Raw genomic sequence first — 16378 nt, 5'->3', positions numbered from 1 at the left:
TGTGAGCAAGGTCTTCTGTTACTATTTGTGGTTCCAAAATGAACAATGCAGATTCTCTATGTCAAGACATTTAAAGGTTAGCTGAATGAAATTAATATAATTAGATCATGTTCAATAAATTAAGTAAATGAAATGTTTATGTTACAAAATGTTTAAGATTTTGTAGAACACATCTACATGTACCTGTATAAAAATATGAAGACTTTGAGTGTACTCAACCCAAGGAAATGATTTTAAGATTGCAATCATGGAATAGTGTCTCCCCTCAATATGGAAATAGATAAGACAGCCCATTATTAAATTAAGTAATTTGGGAAATTAGTAGGAGCCATATTAATAAAAAACATGTTGTAAACTTAACCACAAATTGACAATGTGAAAAGTACACAAAATGAAAAAGATTAAAACTCTAAAGTTTTAAAATTTAAAGTGAGATTAAGTTAAATAATGTGCAATTCCATTCAATTTGAGTCAGAGTTTAAATTTTGTTTACCACTGGAATCTTGCAAATCTGGTGTCTTTGGACTTTATCATAGAGCTAAAATGGATTAGTTTCAATTTTTTTTTTTATTTCCTCCAACTCCTTTTTAGTCTATCATTTATTACTTTCTATGGTTCCTTTCTTTTCCTTAAAACTGATCATAAGTTATTCATCTTTGGAAATCTCATTGTGTAATCCATATTTTGTTTGGTGAGGTTTTTAAGAAATGTCTTTCAAAGTAAATCAATTATGCAATAATTATAACAATTATTATAACTGAATAATTATTACAATAATAACAACAAAAATATTTAACATTATTGCATGCTTACTTTGTGCCAGAGTTTATATAGATTGTCTCATTAGTTTTCAAACAACTCAATGGCATTCATACTATTTCTATCCCCACCCTATAGATTAGATAACTAAGGCATTAAGATTTTAAACAAATTGCCAATTAACACACAGTTAGGAAATTGTGGGGCCAGGAAATTCAATCCCAGAGGTAAGTCAAGTAATCAATTACTATAATATAAATAATATCCAGACTAAATATAATTAATTTAAGCATATCTAACTATGTAACCATTTTTGAAAAATCATCTTTAAGCTTAAAAAATTGTGTATAACAAAAACATATCAGTTTAGTTTGTTAGAGAAATGAATGAATATGTTTTAAAGCTAGAAATGTAAAGATGTAGTTGAAATTAAAAAGAAAAATGAAGTACAGATGAAGAAAATATCCTTGCAGGTCTTAAGAAGACGAAGGTAAAGACTTTCTATTCAAAAGGATTTAGAGTCAATTGTGGGATAAATTACACTGGAGTATTTTAAATTAAGGCAATTCTATGTTTTTTATATCTTGTGCTATGACATTTACAGAAAAATAAAAATTTTAGTGGCATACTAGCATTTTTACATAAAATAAATACGAAAGCCTAGTTAAGACATAAAAATTCCATGTACCACCAGAGATAAGGGAAGCATATTTAATTCATGTACTTTCAAATATGAGTACCATGGGGACATTTTTATCTGAAAGTACTTTTGTTCTATGATGCATAAGTTTATACATACTCTATTGTGGTTATATCAGCCAATTTAAAAAATTATTCTCTGACCTTAAAGTTTAAACATTTTTCACTTAATTATGCCATTAAAATGAAAAGATTTGTGTTGAATTATAAAAAATTAATAATTATTTTAAGAGTATTGGTAATGCCCCCAGTTTAAATAAGTTTACTATTGGATATTCTAAAACATATGTTTAAAACACACAGAATGTTAAAATGCCAGAATTAAAATTCTGTGGTAAACTTAAGGCAATACAGTATTAAGCAGCTCCACTACACTGCCAGCACCAGAAGGGCTCCATAATGATTTACAATCATGATAATGTTGATGGTGAGGATTTTTTCTTTAAAAAAATTGGTTGCCAAGTGAAACACCAAGAAAATATTCCTAGAGTTTTCTTTTGGTATTTTTCTATTTAGAATTAGTTAATATTCATATTCTTCTTTAATCCTGAAGTCAAGTTTATGCATAAAAAATGATGTACTCTCAAATATTTTCAGTTAAGTATATATAATATGAATAATATAATATATATAATATAAATAATAGAGATAGCAATGAACATGTGTCACACAGAGATGAAATATCATTCTGTTGATAGTTCTCATGTTACTATAACTATAGTACATAGTTACTATAGTTTTTAATAATATTGTAATAATTACTCACTTCAATATTGAAAACAAGCTAAACTGACCTATTAACTGCCCAAAGGAAGCATGCCTCTCCCTGAGCTGTGTTTACTTCATGGGAGTAGAAGTTCACTATTTAAAAATTTACCAGGTTCTTCTCTCTATGGCTCATGAAGACTTTGGCACAATGAGAGCAATAATACTTTTTGACTGTGCTAAAGTTGGGGGAAACTATAAACACTAAACCAGGATGACAGAATAAATATATATATATGTATATATATATATATATATATATATATACAATATATGTATATATATATATATATATATACATATATATATATTTTTTCCCTCTTAAGCTTTAGACAAACAGAACTAATAGAAGAAAGTGGAATCAGCCCAGAAATCAATTTTATTATTCTAATTTAATTGCCCTTTTCCTTGATGGAAATAATAATAGTTTCTGTGAACTATCTGATTATATAACTATGTTAGTAAGTTTTTCATTGATGTGACTGAAATACCTCACAGGGAAGATTTAGAGGAGAAAAAGTTTATTTTGGGCTCATGGCTTCAGGGGTCTCAGTTCATGGTTAGTCAACTGCATTCCTCTGGGCCTGGGTTGAGGCAGAACAACATGATGGAAGAGTATGGCAGAGGAAAGCTTCTAAGTTCATGACAGCTAGGAATCAGAGAGAGAGAGAGACAGAGAGACAGAGAGAGATCCCATTAATTCATTCAAATTATTAATTCACCAAGTGGATTAATACACTGATGATATTATATCTCTCATCATTTCCTGAATGTCTCATCTCTGAATCTTTTTGCATTGGGGATCATGCTTTCACAACATGAGCTTTTCAAGGGACATTTCTAGATCCAAACCACAACATTCTTTCTCTGGTCCCCCAAAGCTTATGCCCATCTCAAAATGCAAAATACATTCAGTTCATTTCCAAGAATCTCCATAATCTTAGCAATTCCAGCATAGCTCCAATTCTCCTTCAAGACCTGAGGAAAACTTTTAGTTGTGAGTCCCTATAAAAATCAAAAGCAACATATAATATATAGTGGCACAGAGTAAGCTTTCCCATTCTAAAAAAAAGGAATAGTGCCATAGAAAGAAGGGATGGGACCAAAGCAAGACCAAAATTCACCCAAACAAATATGATATATGCTTCATGTCAAGCATATGGGACAGATGGTGTTGAGATATGAGCCCCAAAGGACTTGGGCAGGCCTTGCCCTGTGGCCTTACTGGTTGCAGTTCATATGGTTTTTCTCTTGACCTGGATCTGTGCACCTCCTGCAACTTTTATTAATAGACATTACACATTCCTGTCATCTCTTGATTCAGGGGTTTCTCCATTGATATTTCAACTTTACTCTCACAGCTTCATGTATCATCTACTCAGAGACTGTCCACAAGGATTCCAACACTGTGATACCCTGCCTCTCAGGCCTTATTCTGAATTATCAGCAGAAGCCTCCGTAACTCCCTAATTCCAGCATCCTACATTCCTGCATAACTAGTTTCACATAAACAATTCCATGGTCTCCCACTAGCTCTAGGAGTAGCCAGGCCCACTTGGACCTTGGCTTCAAGGGCCTCTTAGTGCCTGAGCAGCAGAGCACAGTGACTAATCCTAGGGGAACAACTTCCTAGGTACCCCTGTGCTAGCAAGTTGCCACTGAGTTGTCTTTTAAATAAATTTTTATTTTTATACTCTTGAGCCTGCCATGATTGTGATTGTGCTGATTCTTGAGATGCTGTTAAGGTATTTTTCCTGTGGTCTCTGTAAAGTTCTTGACTTCTCTTTAATGGTAACAATCTCTTCAGCAACCATATTTTCCTTAGCCCCAGTTTTACAGATGCTTTTTCTCTTGCCAGATAGACACCTAAAAATATTCCCCTCTCTGTTTTTTCTCCTTATTGTCACATAAACATGGTTAAAACCTACAAACCATACCTATGCCATGCTTGAACATTGTGCTGACTTCAAATTGTCTCCTTGTAAGTCCATCACCTTTAAATTCAGGCTCACAGAAAATCTCAGGACATGGATCAAATATAAAAACAAATTCTTTGCCTGAATGTAACACATATGGCCTATAGTCCAATTCCTAGTAGAGCTCTTGTTCCCATCTGAAACCTCATGATCACACTCTTTATTATCCACATTCCTATCTGCATTCTGGTTTTCTGAGATCACATCAGAATTGTTCATTAAGCTCTGCTTACAGGCTGCTCTATTCTGCATCTACAATTTTTTCCAAACTCTTTCCACAAACCACTTCCAAAGACTTCTGAACCACCTGATCAGTTGATTCCATTTCTCAGTACCAATTTTTCTATTAGTTGACTTTTTTATAACTATGACCGAATACCTGGCAAAAACAACTTGGAGTATGAGAAGTTTATTTGTGACTCACTATATCAAAGGTCTCAGTCCATGGTTGTCCAATCTGATGGAACTGAGACTGAAGTGAAGCAGAACATTATGGCAGAAGGATGTGGTTGGTAAATGTAAGTCACTGGGGGAATAATCTGGAATAAATCTGTCCACAGCCTCATCCTCTTCTTATCTACTTCCTGTTTGCCATGAGCTGAGCAGTTTTCCTCCATCATACCCTTCTTCCATCATATCCTGCTTCACTTCAGGTCCAGAACAATGGCTAAACATGGACTGAAACCTCCGAAACTGTCAGCTCCAAATAAACTTTGCCACATCTAAGTTGTTCTCATCAGGTACTGTGATCACAATAATGAAAAGCTAACTGACAGTGCAATCTTCTTTATCTTTACAAATATTTTCCTGATCTCTATATACCATTCTAGTCTCTGAAAACTAATAACCATTTTATTGAATCTCTTTTAAAGGCAGTCTACTTTGTACACAAGCAGGTCATAGATAGTCTGGAGCCATGTGTGTGACTGAGTTCTATCTCTTATGCTATCTGGTATATGTTAATCTTCTCCTCTGTGAGATCCTGTTTCCTCATCTGAAATAGTTATTTATGCCTATTTTGAAAAATTATTGGGAATATGAAACAATGTACTCTTAATTACTGTTATGTATCACTAATCCATGATAGCCACTAAAGTACTAATTGGTATAAACAACACTAGAATTTTTACCAATGACATCTTCTACTAGAATGAAACTAGAAAGCGGGTCCACATTCTATTTTTCTTTGCATTCCCCACAACTTCTAACTCCATGCCTGTACAAGAAGATATACAGTAAACACAATTTGCATGAGTATGTGAACAAATGAAGCATGGAGTATCAGTGTCACTGTTCTACTTTACTTCACCTTTTGATATTTGGAGATTTTTGTAGCAGGTCTATGTGTCATCAAGTTTAAGTAGGCAGAGCAATGACACTGTTCAGGAGGATTCTGACTTATTATAGATATTCGTGTACCCAGTGCACAGTATTCCAGTGTAAAAGACATCTTATTTGAATTATCTCATTGGCTTTTAAAAAAATTATATCACTTCCTAGCATTTAAATTAAAGCTATTTGAACAAAGTTTCTAAAATTGGTTTTACTAAAACTTTCTGGAGGGAAAGGAATTTTACTTGATCTCTAATTTTGAGAAGAATCTTATAGGATGTTTGTTATTTAAGTTATGATTGTATTGAATATTTCTTATAAAGTAAAAGGATGACATATGCAATATCTTGGAAAAGGAGGATTGTCTGTTATCTTCAACCTAAAACAGCTGTATTTCTTTCTCCTCCCTTACTACTTGTCCATCCCTGAAGGGGCTAGCTCAGTGAGAGAGGAGGATCAGTCTCCAGTGGATGAAAGAGAGCAGGCACAAAAGCAATACCACTTCTTCCCTGACTACAGTCTCAGCAGGCCTGAATCTGGGAGTGGCAGAAGGAGAGAAAAGTAGAACTTATAAGTAGATACAGAGGTTTGATTTCTATACAATACTGGAAATCACAAATACTAGCTGTGTTTTGATTCAGTTATTAGACTGTGACTATAGGGTTTTAATTATGTGACCATGAAAAGAAGAGATGTGGAACCTAAGATTCCAATCAACTAACAGGAAAAGACCAACTTAACCAAGAAAAATTTCAAGTGTGGTGGGAAGCAAAAATAATGTTCCCTTTGTGGCTATACCTAGAATCATTCTGTTGATGTATTCTATGTACTGTTTAACATACCCAGACTTGTAAATATTCATATCACAAATGATGGTTTTGATCTTGTACCATTTTTCTTGTGTGATGAATATTTTCTCTATTCTCATTTAGGTTTGTGGTAAATTAAGAGCTATGCTTATTTAGTTTTAGAAATATGTAACCTGATATGATACACAAACAAAATTACAGTATTTATTGGACTCTTGGCCTAGAAATGAACTGATAAACTATCCTTAGGGATGATACTATCTGATGAGTTAATGGATGACATGCTAATGTTAAATAGTTTTTGTTCCCCAGTTATTTTAAAAATTAAAGCTTTTTGGGTGGGAGTCTAAGACTTGAGAGTGGGCTTTTGTGGATACTAGCCCTAAAACAATTTAAGAATTTTGTTAACAACATAGCAAAAATAAACCAAAACACTTAAATATAATAATATTTTTTAATACTGGGAATTGAACCTATGTCCTCATGCATGCTAAGCAAGGGCTCTATCTCTGAGCTGTATCCCCAGCCCATCAAATATGAATCTTAATTTTTGTGTCTTCTTCCTGGTGGTTCTGGGTCTATCTTTTAATAAAGATACAATCTATCCCCCTTTCATGTGAAAGCATTTAATAACTTAGTGAAGAATCATCCTTTCTTTGTCTGCTCATCTAAGTATCATATCATGTTCCCCTACTTCTGGTATGAATGCAGTGCTTTCAAGATTTGCAGTCACATACCTACATGAGGAAACAATGTCTGTTTCACTCTATTATCATTCCTTCTCCCATACCCCTTCCCCTCCTTTTACTCCCCTCTACTTAATATAAGGTAATTCTATTCTTCCCTCTCCCCACTCCCTTATTGTGAATTAGCATCTGAATATCAGGGAAATATTTTGTCTTTGGTTTTTGGGTTTGGCTTATTTTACTTAGCATGATATTCTCTAACTCCATCCATTTACTAGCAAATGCCAGAATTTCATTCTTCCTTAAAACTGAGTAATATATGGTGGAATATATGGAATAAAGAAAATGTGGCATATACACATACATATATCACATTTTCTTTATTCATTCATTTGTCAAAGGGCATCTAGGTTGGTTCATTAGTTTAGCTATTGTGAATTGAGCAGTTTATGTATAATCAGAAAAATGAGAGATTACACCCCATTTATGTACGATCTATTAAAATGTATAAATGCATTCTACTGTCATGTACAACTACTTAGAACAAATAAAAAATAAAAATTAAAAAAAAATTTACTTCATCCTTGGTGTTGCTTCCTGTGTACACTTAACTTATCCACTCTACTTTAAATGATGATATTTATGGTTTAAGATTATTGAGTTTTCTTTTTGACATATGTATTTAATAAATTTCAAATGTATATTCAATGAAGAGATTGACTTGTGATTCCTCAGTGAATTGAAATAATTGCATTTAAAAACAGTACAGCTATTTGATAAGCAGATTAAAAAATAAAGAACTTGGGGAAGAATTCAGGAAGCTGTATGTTTAACTACATGGAGGCATTGCTAGTCTAGCCAGGATATTGGGAAATCATTAAAGAAATGATAGGCTTTTTATATCCATGGGTATGTGTGTATGTATAACTGGAGCTCATAACAATCACCTGCTTCCTAATTACAAGATAAACTCTCCTTTTATGCTGGAGACACAGATACACTTACCAGAGCCTGATTCAGAATTAAGAAATATGAAGAAAGTTATTTTGAAGAGCTTCCTTCATTCCAGAATGTGTCCACTTTTCAGGGCCACATTAGTAGATGCAGAATTCCCGTGTCAGTAAGTGCAAATTCTGACCCTTCAGGCTTGGTGGTGATGGTACCCTTGGCAGCAGTATTAAATCAGGCCAGTTTTCAATGTGGTTGACGTCTTGTTCCTAGAAGCTCATTCTGAAATTCACATCCTGAGGCTGTTTGATCTATTTATTCCCATCCCCCTGTACAGAATTGAAACCTTGAGTCTTAATGGGTTAAACAATGAGCTAGAGGGGTCTTTGTACCATTTGCCTTATGGGACTCTGTCTTGGCTTTATCCTCAAGAATAAAAATAAAATTAAATCTATTTATGCCACATTTATTTTAGAATGAAATACTGACTCAGAATTATCTTATTTTTTGTAATCGTGTATGAATATATGTCTGCATATGTCTCAAATCAGTGGGAGTGAGTTTTCCTTTTGAGTATCTATGTTTTTCTTTATTACAGCTTGGCATCTCTAATCCAAATAATCCAAAATTCAAAATGCTCTCAGTCCCCAAATTTTTTGAGTACTTACATGATGCCACAAGTAGAATTCTCTCTCATGAAATTTTGTTTCACATACAAAATTGTTAAAAATATCATACAAAGTTATCTTCAGGCTATATGTCTAAGGTGTATATGAAACATAAGAGAATTTCATGTTTAGACTGGGATCCCATCCCCAGGATATTGAATTGTGTATATGCAAGTATTTTAAAATTTGAAAGAAATCTGGAACACAAAATAGTTCGGACTCCAAGCATTTTGGAAAAGGGATACTAAACCTGGAAATGAGTATCAATTAATTTCTTAAAAATTAAAGTCTGACTATTAGTATTAAATTAAGAAAAGTTTTGCAAAACATTTTCAAAAAAATATGTTTTACAGTTTATTTAAAAGCTAAGACTTGCTTATCTGCGATGTCAATGTCATTGTCGAAAAACAACTGTTTATAGCAGGATAAAACAAAATAATAGAGTTTTGAAAGCATTTTCAGTATTTATTAAAATCTATCTAATTTTTATTAAACTGATTTATTTTAAAAGATCCACAATCATGTAAAATGCTATAATGCTATCTTAACCCTATAGTTTCTTATTTTGACAGGAAGAAGGGTTCACAATACAAATTACTGACTGAAAATCATAATGTTAATATCAAGAATATATTATATTTTTTCCTTACAGAAGAAAGCCACTGAAAAGCTACATAAGTATTAATAAAATGTCTGAATTCAAAAGCCATGCTGTATTGAACAATTAATGGGTGTTTATAAAATTTCATGTTTGAAGAAAGTTTGCTTTTTCTGCATAGTAAAATTTATGACCAGATATATTCAGCACTGTAATAAACCTGCTTTAAAATTCCTGCACAAAATTGACATTCAACCATGTTCTAACAGTTCAGATACTGGCAAGGTCTACAAAGATGCCACTGGAAAATATATATAGTGCATAATTTTCATTTCTTTGCTGTCAGGGTAACATGTGTGCTTCATATGCTTTAGTGAAGTCTAGCAGTACAAATGTGTCAAAAAATCATAAAAATTTGTCTTCTATGACTAACATATAGGATTTAGGACCCTAGTATTTGGGATATTTATCTCTAAGGAGGAAAAAAGAATTTATTCTTGGACAAATATATATACCTTGTGTTTAACACATTTCCCCTATAGGATTTAATGTAACAAGCTGAAGTTGCCACATTCCTTGCATTGTGTGTGTGTGTGTGTGTGTGTGTGTGTGTGTGTGTGTTTTATTACCCCCACAGTAATAGCCTGAAATTTAACATAAAGCTTTATGCTTAGGGATTTCAAGAATGGTATCAAGCAGGAAAAAAAAAAGTGTATTAATTAAACTTATGACCCAGGAAAGGAAATTATCTTCTTCTAAATTTGTCTTGTAACTACTAAGGTGTTTGCCACAGGAGATAAATGCAACAGATTATATTAGTCTGGATTCTTTTATTGCAGGTGACAGAAAACAAACCCCATTTAGTTGAAATAGAAATTTAGTAACTCCCACAAATGGGAAGTTGACGTTAGAGACTGATAGGACTAAAGTTCTGTCTATTCCTATTATTCCTGTGCTTGTTTCTTCTTTCCTCTGCTGGACTTTATATTTCACACTTTTTTTTCCCATATAGTATGCAGAAAAGCAATAGCTATAAAGTGCTGCCAATCTTGGAAGTCCAGTAGAAAGAGTCTATACTAATAAATGGTGTACTTTCACCGTTTTCTGAATTACAAAGACATCCACAGTCCTGACTTTGATATATTAGAATATGCTACCTTTGCAATTAGACCTCCTTCTAAAACTGGGGCAGAAAGAACACTGAAACCTTATACTACAATTTACAGGACAGATACTTATGAATGATGGGCATAGTGATTATTATCAGTTTTATGTTCAATTTCTTCTTGATCTAATGGTCTTTTGCTGTGGCTCAGATTTCTTACCAAATTTCTCATATATTTTGCCTATGTTATTAAAGGTATGATTAGTAATAAACTATTATTAGTAATAAACTTTATCATTACATACATCTTATTTTGAAATATGTTTGCCTAGATAATCTTTATAAAAAGATCATATGGGTTATTTTTTTTCTTTTCCCCTCCCCCACACCCGTCCATGTACAAATAGAGAAACAACATGTATCCCATTTGTATACAATAAAAAAAAAAGATCATATGGGTTATTAAATAACTCTTTATTTTTTATTTGAATTTTATTTTTTCATAATTTTATTATTGTTCTTTTCCTTTGCTCAGGTTTTTTCTTTCTTGAATCACTTTCAAATTTTATAGTCAGGTCCAGGTAGTTCTTCCTTTTTGAAATACATTTTTTCCAAAATTCTCAATGTAAAGCACACATCTATGGAATGAATAGTATTTATACCCCTGTTTTATTTTTGTTACATGATTAAAGAAGTTTTAATCTGGAGAAAAATGTCACCTATAGTTAACATTAATTTAAGGATGCAACATATATTTTAATTCACATAATTAAAAAATAGCTGCAAAAGTCAAATACAATATTTACAATCCTTCCTGTTTGCATATTTATAAGTTCATTTTGCAGCACTGAATGAGTTACTTTAATGACCTGAGTGTAGGACTATTGAATACGCTCATGATAGCAGTTTTTGATTTTTTAAGGTAATATATAAGTAGGGAGTGAAATAAAGGATTATAAGAAATACAATTCTACTTTTTACTCAGTCATTCCATTCAAATAATGTTTTCAGAAATGAGGTCCCAGAACCATGTGTGTTGGTTCACCATTGTAATCCAGAGAGGCTAAGGCAAGAGCTGTGCAAATTTGAGATCACTTAGCAAGACCCTGTCTCCAAATTCAAAATGAAAAGAAAGACACCCTCGGAAATTCTCATGGTCAAAACAAAAGTTTTTGTGATATCAAGATGTTATTTGCCGAACTCTTCTGTTCACAAGTGTGTTACCCTACTACATGGTAGAGGATAACATCATTGCTCTGAGGCATAAATGTGTACTAATATACTCTTGTCTTTACAAATATTTCTAAAATAGTTAGACTAAGATATTACTTTAGGTACAAATTAAGATAGATATGTTTTCAGAGATTAATTCTTGCTAATCATACCTTGATTTTACTAGTCAGCTTTGATTATACTTGCTTTAATCTCTGTATCATGTCATCTCCCCCAAATAATAATTTTGAAATCTTGTAGTTTTCTTTACACTTATGTAAAAACACTAAAAGTCTACTTTGTTATCTTGTTTTGAAGTATTATAAAAACTTTATTCAAAATTTTTCTAAGTTTATCTAAAATAGTTATTACTTTAGAACTTTTAATATTGTGTTTAAAATAAAAGATTGCAATATATTTGTCTTATATTTTAAAATGGATCATTTACTTAACATAAGAGGTTAGAAGATACACCAGAGAGTTACCTAACTCATGGAGGGAGAAAAAAATTCAGAAGAAACTAGTGAAATTATACACAAGAACTAGAAATATGGTGGAATTTGTATTTTGGGGGGGATTATAGATTCCAAGACATCATCAGTGTATTGTGTCTCATGCAGCAGAATGTTTTTGAATAGTACTATGGTATTGGTTATGATGTGGTGCAATATTGAGATCATATAGAATTTTAAAAATACATTTCAATATTTTAAATATAGACATCATACGATCTTGTTACAGCCTTTCAAACTGGAAATGAACTACTGACGCATTTTAGAGGCTTAGTTATTATATTGTTTTTGCTGAAGAACTGCATGCAGAATTTTTAAAAATCTTGTAGAGTTGACATTGCTCAATCCCTGCTAGATGAGAAGTCAGTAAAAGAAGTCACTGCAGTGCAGTGCCACTTTCCAATGAATCAGTAACTCATTGAGTTAAAGATTCAACTGCAAACATGAAGACTGTATGCTTGTTCCTTCCCTCTCCCTCTCTCTCTCTCCATTGTGTCTTCAAAGGAACACATCTCTAAATGTGGCTAGTCTCCAATATCAATGTCAACTAATCATTAGGTATGACTCTTCATGAAAATGCTTGGTGACAAACACGAAAGGAATTAATAGGTCAAAATGTTAAATAAGCTTTGTGAATCTCATGGTTGATGGTAGCTATGTTTACAACAGTGCAAATGCGATGGTAGGTGAACTGCTGTTGCTTCAGTGGAATTCAAGGTGGTAGCAAGACACTATGCATGCTGCCTTCTCTTCATCTTGGCAGCTCAATCACAGAAAAATAAATCCTGCTTTTCTTAAGAATTTCCCTCATAAGTAAAATAATTCATTTTTAATAGCTAAATTCTTGAGTACAGACTTTTGTATGTTTGACAAAACAGGAAGTATAGAATGTGGTTTGCTACATACCAAAGTACAGTAGTTGTGTTCCAGACAAACCCTTGTTCAATGGAGGTGTGAGCTGGAATAGTAGATACTTTTCTCATGGAACGCAATCTTTTACTTAAAAGAATAGTAAGACAGAGGAACTATGGTTATTTAAACTTAGTCAATAAGCAGATACTTTCTCAAAAATAAATCGTCACTTTGTTAAGAGTGTTAAGAATTTTTCATACCCAAAGGCAAAATATCTACATTAGACCTACTGGTGACTTCTCAAATTTTTTATATGCTTTGGAAATTTCACCACATACAGATGCAACTTTTCCTTCTTCCATTTGGGACTTCTTCATGCATCATTCATCACTGCAATCACCTTTTCCCACCAATGATCACCTCCTTAAGTTCATATAGATTTCAAACTAAGAAAAAGGCACATCCCATCAATAACTTCATCTTTCAGCTTTAATAAAATGGTCAATAATACATGCATGTAAACACAATGACAGTTTTATTCATTATCAATTATAGTTAGTCATGAAATGAGAAAAAGTATAGCAACATTCCTCTGCTGGTAAGTAAGTAAGTGGATCAATATTTGTTTAAATAGGATTTTATATCCTTCAACTATTTTCTCAAACAATAACAATTCTCTAGATCCTAATAACAAAAGAACAACAATGATGATCTTGTTGTTGTCATTATTGGTAGATAAAGCACTTACTTATGAAGTAAAATGCTTTATGATGTATTTTATGAAGGTGCAGACAAGACAAATGACTTGATAGTCGTTCCCTTATTAGTTCTTTCACATCACTGACTCTATAAAAGCAACTGGGGTGGCAGTCACCCAATAGGCATGTGAGTAGAAGTTCCTTCTGCTACCCTCTACCCCTACCCTAGTTAAGCCACAGCAGTCTCAAAAACAAAACAAAACAAAAAATCAAACTAAAAGTCAGAAAACCATAACAATGTGAACTTTTGAGTGATCGATTTAGAAAATGAAGAATATATTCAATATGACACTTAAGATAAATATCAAGAAATGACAAAGTGGGCCTGAGTTTCATTTGACTTCCAGCATTATTTTTACACAGGAGATTACCAAATCCACATATTCCAATTAAATTTAAACTAGATCTACATTTTTTTTTGCAGTCTACTGATTGCAAAAAACTTTACTCATTCTCTAAATACAGATGGTTGAAAACTTTTTTCTTTTTCATATTACTTCAGAACAGCATTTCATTACAGTCACATCTAAAAACTACCTTTTGCTCTTCAGGAAACCTGGAACAGAGTTAAACATTTATGGGAAGGGGAGTTCTAGTTCAGGCTTTATTAATAATTAATACCCATTCATGGGACTAAATGTTTTATTCTACACGTTTTTAATAATAGTAATGAGCAAGGATTGCAAGCAGATTGTTATAGCTGTTCACTTAAGATGTTTCCATTAACTTTAATAATGCTCTAATGCCTATGACACCATCACATTTAGCTATATAGACTGAATTTCTTATGAGAAATCACCTTCGAGGTTTCAGAGATAAAATGAAGCTACATAATTTAATTATATGTTAACATGGTCTTATCTTCACAGTAAAAATATGTTGGTGGTTGACTAGAATGGTGGACTATGGAAATCGTTAGCCAACAATTATGGACATGTGCTATGTGTCTGAAATTTTTTACATTGGCTCATTAAATTTCCACACAGTTTGGATACTTTGTACATCACACATTCCTTAAATCACCCATTATCTGCTCTGTGTCATTTATCATATTATTAATCTTCTTTGACCCAGAGTTTATTTGTTTAAAAATCTGGAGTAATTTGGAATCATCAGGACATGCAATACTGTAATCAATCAGATTAAAGAACCCTCAAAATAGTAATTATGGAGCAATCAGAAAATAATTTTTAAAAGCAAGTATGGTTAGAATTCTATAAGAGATGAAGCAGAATCTAGCTCCCCCCCAATAAAATAGAATATTATTAAACATGATCATTAAAATAAAAATTTGGAAATTATGGGGTAAACAAACAAGTACAAAATATTTCTCCAACACACACAAAAACTATAGGAAATAGGATGTAGAATCATAGAAAAAGACATAAAAAGCATTAGAAATAGGATACAGAAGATGAAAAACCACCCTCATAAATGATGAGAAAATAGCATTAATGAGAATATTGAAAGTCATAAAGCTTAAAATTTTCCCAGAACTAAAGGAAGGAAGATGCATACCTTATATTGGAAAAGTATAACATATGGAAAATAAAATGAACATCAAAATGACTTTTATAAATCAAGTTAGTGAGGATAAGAATTCCAATTGAAAAATGAACCAAAGGCATTGATCAACAACAGAACAAATTATCTTCAATGAACCATTGTCAGTTTCCTCAGTATAAAAGAAAAGAAATTAACTATCAAGTTATTTTTTTCAACTACTTGAAAGGTACAGTATTTATAAGTGTGTTCGAAAGGTGACACTTATTGATTATAAACTTTATTTCATTCTATTTAATAAAATCTTTAAAAAGTCATATAAGAAAAGAATCTGAAATCGAATTTATACACACACACACACACACACACACTCACACACATGCAGTCATGAGTTGCTTAATGATGGGAGACATTCTGAGAAATGGTAGATAATTTTGTCATTGTGCAAACAGGTTTCATTAATATTGAAGATTTTCCCTGGCAAGTAATTTTCCTCTACAATGAGCTTATCTACAGTTTCCAAAATTTCTTCAGCAGCCATCAGATTAACATTCTGAGACTAATCACTCACTTTCACATTATATAATAATAAAGATTCTAGAATCACTAAAATCACCTGGAGTCTGCCATAAGTTCAGTATCTGCTTCTGGTGCAGTCTTTTCTTTCAACACTGCAAACACCATTTTAGCTTTGGCCAAAGTCCTTGGGGTGATGAAAGGGATACATTTCAGGGTCTGGTTTTCAATTTGGGTCATTAAAAGGTTTTCCACATCTGACATAGGCCCTCTTGGATTTGTGTTAGTCTCATCAACTTCAGTGAAGCAGATCCTTCAACAACTTTTGTGATTTTGCCCTTGTTCTTCAAGATGGTAGCTATGGTGGAATGGGACATGTCTGACTGATGAGCAATAACCATCACTGATTTTCCACCTTTATAGTTTTTGAATGATCTATCAAAATGTATATGCATTATACTGTCATGCACAACAAATTAGAACAAATAAAAAATTAAAAATTAAAGAAAACAGTGAAAAAAAGGTGTAGTAGAGTAAATACAAAAATCAGTCATATAGTCAGTTTTTATCATTATCAAGAATTATGTACTATGCATACTTTATATGTGCTCTACTTTTTTATGACTGGTAGCACAGTAGATTTTTTACACCCATGCTACCATAGACAGGTGCATAATATG

The sequence above is a fragment of the Sciurus carolinensis genome, chromosome 6 (genome assembly GCF_902686445.1).
Source record: "Sciurus carolinensis chromosome 6, mSciCar1.2, whole genome shotgun sequence".
Classification (NCBI taxonomy): domain Eukaryota; kingdom Metazoa; phylum Chordata; class Mammalia; order Rodentia; family Sciuridae; genus Sciurus; species Sciurus carolinensis.
The sequence above is the reverse complement of the archived record's forward strand: the minus strand, read 5'-3'. Positions refer to the sequence as shown.